Genomic DNA, 8,280 nt, shown 5'->3' with positions numbered 1-8,280 from the left:
TTGGAAGCATAATGTGTTGTCTAATGGTAGACCCTGCTGCCATATGGCATCACAAGTACAGTATTGTGACCAAGTTCCAGGTTGCTGATCTGACTTTCTGCCTCATTTACACACAACTGCAGGGTTTCAGTTGCTTCTCTTACTTGGCAACACTACATACATATATTGTTTCTCACTATTGATCTTATAATTAATGTTTTGTAATTACTTATGGTCCTTTATTATTATTATTATAATTATTATTATTATTATTATTATTATTGTTATTATTATTAATATTATTATCATTATTATCATTATTATTATTATTATTATTATTATTATTATTATTATTATTAATTATCATTTTTATTTTTATTTTTATTATTATTATTATTATTATTATTATTATTATTATTATTATTATTATTATTATTATATTTTCGCTCCTAGGCCCTGATGTGGGTCATTGACCTGTGCCCTGGTGGGCTAATCCAATAAAAAAAAAAGTTTACCACACCTTCTACTGTAAATCTACCACCCTTAAATTTAGTAAATATGTTGATGTCTGGGTGTCCGAGCTTATTACCCCGTATTAGTACCTGGTCTCATTAAACCAACTTCTTTTTTCAGGTAGTAACAACTTCAAACTTGGAATATACATCGACATTTGCTTTGCTTATACCCTTTAGAGTACCGATATAGCACCGTGTACACATGCTTTGTATAATTGAAGCCTTAAAGTCTTCCGGATACTTGTGACAATATCCGGATATAATATAAAATAATCATGATAATTTTGTATTGTATCTAAAAAGCAAAAACAGTCAAAGAACATCTTTGATTCTCATTTCACAAAGACATGAAATCAAATCAAACAAATATTACCATTAACACTTGAATCGGGAAAGAGAGAAAGTATTACTCCTGTGATAGTGTTGTGATACCTATCTGTACAATATACAGTACACTTCAAATTGACCTGATAATATATTTGTGATTCTTACCGCAAGCGGTACTGAGTATGAAGACACATAAACAAACATTATGTTAGGCTGTAAGTCATGTCATGTTTATTGGGTGTGCCTGCCTGTATACAGTATATATATAGTGTTAAGATGGAGGCAGATGAGTGACCCAGAGTATGTTGAGATGTTGGGTGGTGTAAGGGGAGCCTGTTTGCGTATAACACGCCTGACAGCAGCGAGTTTGAATAGCCGGCCTGGGCACATGATGCCCGGCAGGGCACCGCTTCCTCACTGTAGCTATCCCCATCATAGTGCCAACACCTAACCTGTTTCTCCTGAAGACTTTCAACACATAAGTTTAACTTGTTCTTATTGTGTACACAGGTATAGTGTGTCCATTGCATCGTTTATCATTGTGACGATATAAAAATATGACAAATTAAATACTCATTGTAAGTGTTAAGATTAGACTAATTACATAGCTATGATTGTTATGTAAATATATATTGGATTAAACATTTATGTATGATTGCCTATGTATGATTTATTTGACATACTAAAATAAAATGTATTCAACAGGTTTGACCGAATTATAACGTTCGAGTTTAACGTGACAAGTCTGAATACTCCTTTAACCGCCCGGATGGCGGTTAGAGTGATAAAACATTAATCGCATATCCTGCTGGTAGCTTATCTTTAACTGAATAATTTCACAACGATCAGTTTATATATACCAGTGTGTAAAATTAATAGAAAACCAGCACTTTGTGCAAAATCATGGCATATGTACGACAGTTTCCGAAAAGATTAACTCCATCATTACGCATTAAAATAGAAAAAATTTACAAGAAATCAAAACACGTAACAATATAGACGTTATACAATAATGGAACAAACTCTTGTCCTTACTCTTTCTTTGTGAAATGAAGTTAAAAAAAATATTAATAATTAACCACGTTATCTGAGAATTTTTCCTGCAAATAAAATCTCTGTAAATAAAAAAAAAAGCTCATAATATTTTTAAGTACGTTATCATGTAAAAATCTGGTTGACATGCAGGTGTGTGCTTTTAAAAATGCATCATGTATTAGCCTAATCAAAAGTAAATGTCACACTACTGTTATATGCTAACCAATCGTCTTCGATTTTATTGACGACAGCGACCAATCAGGAACCTGCACAATTTTCAGCAGGGGTAACACGCTCTAATATGTCATGGAACCCACACATCCTCAACATTGCTAAAACTTCCTCCCGAGAGCTGGGAATGCTGTACAAATAAAGTAGCTACTTTACTCCTGAGCAGTTGCTTCAGGTATATAAAGGATTCATTCGTCCTAACTTGGAGTACTGTTCTCATATCTGGGGTGGCTCTTCTTCTGTCCAACTTTTAGATAGGGTGGAATCAAAGGCATTTCATCTTATTAACTCTCCTCGTTTAGTTGACAATCTTTCTTGCCCGCCGTGCCCACCATTTCCCTGTGGATGTCGGTCACACTAAAATAACCCGTTATAGTACTATCGTGCACAAAAGTCGTGTCCACTACCCATCCACAGTGAGGATTCGAATAGCCTTGAGTCTGAAGTTTCGAAACAGCTGGGGGGAAATGCTATGGTCGGCCAACAGATGTCGCCCACTGTAGTGTGTGTGTGTGGGGGGGGTGGGTGGAGTAGAGGAGGTGGGGGCTGGATGAGAGGCAGGTTTATTTATTATTTATACCACCATAATTTCAAGCTGCCTTTTTAACTACGTTTTGTCTTAGTTGTTTATTTATGGTTACGAATTCATGGAACAGGTGCAGTGTCCTGGGTGCTTATTGCTGCTCAGGTCACAATGATACTTTAAAGAATGAAATATATTAAGGATAAAAGTGAAATATGCAAGGATCAGCTAGTTTTACTCAGCGACTACGTCACAATTTTGTTGTTATTCCGACAAAGAGATTAGGGTAATATTTATTTATATTCCACCCATCCTTTGCTTAATAAATATTTGTGATAATATGCAATATTATATAACTATATACTTATGTTAAAAAGAGTGGAGTGAAAAAGTTATCAGTATTGTTAAATACACCTTCTTTCATTTGCAATTGAACAATTGACCACTTGCCTTTAACAATCAAAATTTTGGAATGACAAATTTCTATTTGCTTTCAACTATTTTCCGAATCCATTCAACAATCAGTTATTTTGATTTGACAATTTACAAAACCTTTCAACAGCCACATATCTCAGATTGCTTTCAACAGTCAACCAAACTTTTCAACAATGCGACTGAAACAATCATCATTGAAAAGAATTTATTCAACAATCTTTAAAATCAGTAACAGCCATGAATATTTAATTTTTGAGTATACTTACACAAACATCAACAACACAATGAATTCTGGTATAAACATATGTAATTATGTAATGCCTTTAGTCTTTAGTATGTAGTAGCTACATAAAACATACGATTGCTTAAAAAGAAACAAAGAAAAAAGGGCCTTATACTAATAGCTAAATACATTGGTGTCATGATACTTCGACGAAGCAATTCACAGTAAAGGCCTCGTACACCTTGGTGGGTTGTTTCTGCCTGGCTGTAAGGTAGGGATGAAGGTAAGTGAGGGTGGGAGGGGTAGTGGGATTGGGGAGAGGAGTGTCATATCAGCATCCCGTTGACTTGCCTTCCTCCTCTGCCTCACGAATAGTAACCTGTCAGGTAAAAAAGAACCCATGAGTGTATAGAAGGTTTTTGTTGTGAATTGTTTCAAGTGGAACAAACGGTAAGGCAGTAGGTTATATTATATTACTGTAGACCAACTGTATATCAATTGAAGATGTCTCGGCGCTCAATACATTGAACCAAGTAGGTGTTGACATGGTTATAGTTCTGCGACACAACATGTTCCGTGACACTAGGCAGTGCAAATTCCACGCCAACTTGCAAAATGTTCTCCCTCAGTGCATTGAGAGTCACTCCTTCTTGCCTGGCGTGGGCCGCGTTGCACCGTGGAGCTTCACGGTGGAGGTACTGCTTCAGGTATGATTTAAACACAGATAAACAGCTTTCTATGGGGTTCAAGCAAGGAGAGTATGGAGGGAGAAATTTAAAATTCAGCTCGGGATAGACTGCTGCGATACCGTTGTGAATTGGAGCGTTGTCTAGAACAAGTATGGACCTTGTGTCTCCGATTATTGCTGCAAGTGATGCGATGAAATCACTGAATACTTCCTTCGTCACTGAACCATAGTGAATTTCGTGATAGAGTATTCCACAGTGTTCAGCTATCGCAGCAATCACTGTCGTGTTTCTGCCACGCTGTCCACCAACGGCGCGATGCACACGCTCCCCGCGTCTTGCCCTGCCGTACCTCCTCTTGGTCCACAGATTGAACCCTGGAAATGAAACATCAGTGTATGTAGTCATACTGTAATGTAATTAAATATTAACACAAGGAAAGTTGTACGATGCATCAAACTGAGATCAATATTAAGTACTCACTCGTTACATACAGTTTACTTAAGTAATTATGTAGTACATACTACAGATAGTTGATAAGTGGTTACTTAATTACATACGTCTCATCAATATATACTAGTTGCTGTTGTAGACCCGTCGCCAGCATCCACGTAGCGTACGCGTGTCTCGCCTCCTTTACTGCGGGAGAATTTCTTTCTGCTGGGGAGTCACGGGACATTTTCAGTGATATCAGCTCCCCCTCCAAATAATGCGAAAGCGTTACCTCACTGAAATGTGGTTTTGTAGGAAATATATCCATGACCTCCTCCTTTATCTCTCTCAAGGTCATCATAGGGTTTGCTTCAAGCAGCATCACTATTAGATCCAGAGTTTCATTGTCTATGATCTTGTGTCTGCCTCCTGCGTGAGCCGCTTCAACCCTGTTTTCGCGTTGGTATACTCGCACAATGGAGTATGCCGTGGTGCGCTGAACTCCAAGGGCTGCTGCAACTACGAGGAAATCTTGTTCGGCTCTGTAGGCCTCGATAATGCGCCCGCGATCTGTAGCACGTTATTCGGTGCCTCCGTGGCATGCTGGAGGGGCTCGGCGACGAACTGTATACGGGAGAAGCTGCACACTCGTAATGAAAATACTGAGTGTGTAGCACACCATCTCGACTCGGTGATTCGTTACTTGCTTCAAAAGTTCGAATTAGATCAACTAGTCTTTCGATCTACGAAAAACACCAAAACATAAACTTTTTGCATAGTTATGATGTTTTAAAGATTGTTACTTAGTTTTGTAAAATGTTGAAAGTATTAGTGAATTGTCAATGAAGAATGAGACGATTGTTGAAAGCAAGTAAACATTGTCACGTGTTGAACGACTGTTGAAAAGTTTTGGATGATTGTTGAACGGAAAGTAAAGATTGTTATTAATCAAGTGTAAGAATGTCGATTCCATTCGAAGATGTTGAAACCAAAAGTAACATTGTTCAATTGCAATTGAAAAAAGGTGTAGTATTCAGACTTACTCTAGGTGACTGTCCCATAGTGTCCCAATTCTTCCAAGTTCCAGTGTTTAAACACCCCACCACAATATGCAAGCTTCATATATTTTGGAGTGTGCTCAGTTACCGTTAATATTGTGTGCTGAACATCATGAGCATTTCAATGATGGTAGCAATTATAACTATACAATTATATTGTGTTATAAGACAACACATTCCACGACGTGTTATACAGATCATTGTATACCACACAATACATAATTTGTGGCTGTTAGGTTACTTTGTTATGAATTTTCATGCGATATAGTTTATGACATCATTAAGGACATGGATTTAAGATAACACTGTAGGTGAGTTAATATATATTAATTGTATTTACAAACAATACTAAAATCCAAAAAATACACCAATACACACATCTTAGCATTAGGTCCAGCCACCCATTGCATTCAGGACTTCATCAAGGCGATTAGGGATGGAGTCGACCAGCTTCAGGCACACCCCTAGTCGTCGACGATACTCTCCCACATGTCGTAAGCTTTGGCCTCTATTGCTGCACAGGTTCGCTGCTCCCCAATATCCCAATCACGTTTCATCATGGTCCAAATATGTTCAATCGGATTAATATCACATCATAGCATTGGCCAGTCGATGACCTCAATTTCAGGGTGATCCTGGAGGTAGTCCTTTACTATGTTGCTGGTATGAATGGGACTGTTGTCATGAACCAGCCTGATAGTGTGGGGGGCTAGAACTGCCATAGCTCGGACTGTAGGAATTAGCACTTGCTCCAGGATGTCTACATACTGCTCACCAGTGAAATGGCCATTGATCTTGAGCAGTTCACCTGGCCCATGTGCCCACATCCACCCCCAGAATGACACTGACACCCTACCACTCACTGCGCGATGTTGAATGTGTTTCTCATGTGTGTTGGGGGGTCGCCAGCACTGCCTTGCTTCGGCTCCCACTGACCTGAACATCGTTTCATCGGTAAATATAATGGTTCTCCAGTATTCTTCTCTATGTGGAAGGTGTTCCAGTGCAAAGCCGAGTCGACACTCCTTGTGAGTAGGTGTTAGCCACCCTTTGTGAGCTGGAATAATGGCAGTCAATCCCGGCTTCATGAAGTCGGAGTCTTGTCGTCATGTGATGGCAGTTGAGGCCCAGATTTCTTGTATACTCCACTGATGTTCGCATTGGATATGCCGTTGCAGCTGCCACGATCATGGCGTCCATCCTTGCAAACGTTACTCGTGGCCTCCCACTTCGAGGTTTCGTCTCCACTGAGCCCTCTTCCTCCCACAGGTGGATCCACCTCCTAATCGTCTTGTTGCTCCTCCCCACTTCGAGAGCAATGTTCGGCACAGTTGCCCCGGCTCTCCACATCCCGATGATTTGGCATCGCTCAGCAATCACTGCCAACGAATTTGCTTGTCCTGCAGGCATATCTGAAATGGCAGAATAATATCATGTTGTGGTAACTGATGCAGGCTTTTATATACTAGAGTAAATTAATGGTATTAGTAACACCTAGGTTAAGTATTATTACTCTGACATAACGTTTTGGTAATCTTTTTGGATCAACTGCCCAAGAAACCCTTCCTATTTCATGTATTCATAGTGAACTACAAGTGGATCCTCGTCTACCCCCCACCACCCACACCTCCACCACCACCCCTGCGACTGCAGAGGAACATTCGCCGATAATCATCATCAAGATTTAGTTATCCAGACCACTGACACCCATTTGAGTCTCCTAGGGCTGGTCAGAGGGATTAGTTAACATATATTTGTGTTTCTATAAATTTAGTGCTATATTGTTTGGAGTGAGATTACAGTATTTCAAAAAAGGTTAAACTGAATTTAGGGAAAATTTTGGGGTCTCTAAGCAAAATATCTACATTGTAGGGTTAGTGAAGCCATTGTTCGATAAATCGACATTTATAGGGTATTCAATGAGAATATGTTGGACTGTTATTTGTGTTCGGCAGTTAGAGCATATATGTGGGCTCCATTAGGGGAAGACATGAGTTGGCCATGCGCCAATCAAGTGCATGCCCAATTCCCAGGACGATTCAGAACAGTTCCGTGATGTTGAAAGGATTGTTTTGATGATGACCAAGGATAAACTGATGATTTGATCATTTTAACTCATGACTTGTTGGTTCATTTTCCCAGGACTTTTGCCAATCGTCAAATATTAATATTTTATAGGTAGTTAGCCTCGCTTTTCATATTTCTTTGACAATTTTCAGCTATGACATGTTCGTTCCAGATTACATATAACTGTAATAGGTTACATTACATTAGGGTTCGTTATATAAAAACGTTTTTCTTCATGTTCATTGAGTCGTTCTGAATTCCATTTCTGCTCAAAATACTACATTACCCAACCCAAACTTCCAGGTTGCAACTGGGGGTGTAACATAACCGAGTAAGGTAACGTGCGGCAAATATGACCATCAAATGCATAGCACGTCAAACACCATATTTTTATGGTGAAGTTAACTAAGGAGCTCATATAACAACTGTCATATAATTATAATAGGGTGTCCCACTAATTACAGCAGATATTTGTAGAGGTGAAAGAATATGTGATTCTGAGTATAAAACTTCTATACATATATGGATTTTTCGGTTTACGTTTAGCCGTGAGGTGGATTTTACAAATTACGCAAGGCAACCATTACTAATGGCAGAGTCGAGGCGGGAGATACCGATAGCGATAGCGAAATATAGGAAAGGGGGAAGAAGGTTTAGTAGTGAAAGAATGTGGGTTAAACGGAACAGACTTTTAGGAGGAGAGAAAGTGTGTGGCCTTCTGCCCACTGCATGGTATTGGGTGGTAGGTTGGGGTGACTGGGGCGATGGG

The 8,280-nt window shown here is 39.1% G+C and overlaps 1 long non-coding RNA gene across 1 annotated transcript; it reads right to left on the bottom strand.

Moving 5' to 3' along the window:
- Positions 1–3,236: 3,236 nt before the first annotated feature.
- Positions 3,237–4,295, bottom strand: LOC121870906. The gene is made up of 2 exons (XR_006089796.1): positions 3,757–4,295; positions 3,237–3,647 (listed from the first exon to the last, which is right to left on the bottom strand). It is a non-coding gene; the product is annotated as an uncharacterized LOC121870906 (long non-coding RNA).
- Between the last annotated feature and the right edge of the window lie 3,985 nt (positions 4,296–8,280).

The sequence above is a fragment of the Homarus americanus genome, unplaced genomic scaffold (assembly GCF_018991925.1).
Source record: "Homarus americanus isolate GMGI-L3 unplaced genomic scaffold, GMGI_Hamer_2.0 scaffold52512, whole genome shotgun sequence".
Taxonomy (NCBI): domain Eukaryota; kingdom Metazoa; phylum Arthropoda; class Malacostraca; order Decapoda; family Nephropidae; genus Homarus; species Homarus americanus.
This window is presented reverse-complemented; position numbering and strand designations above follow the sequence as displayed.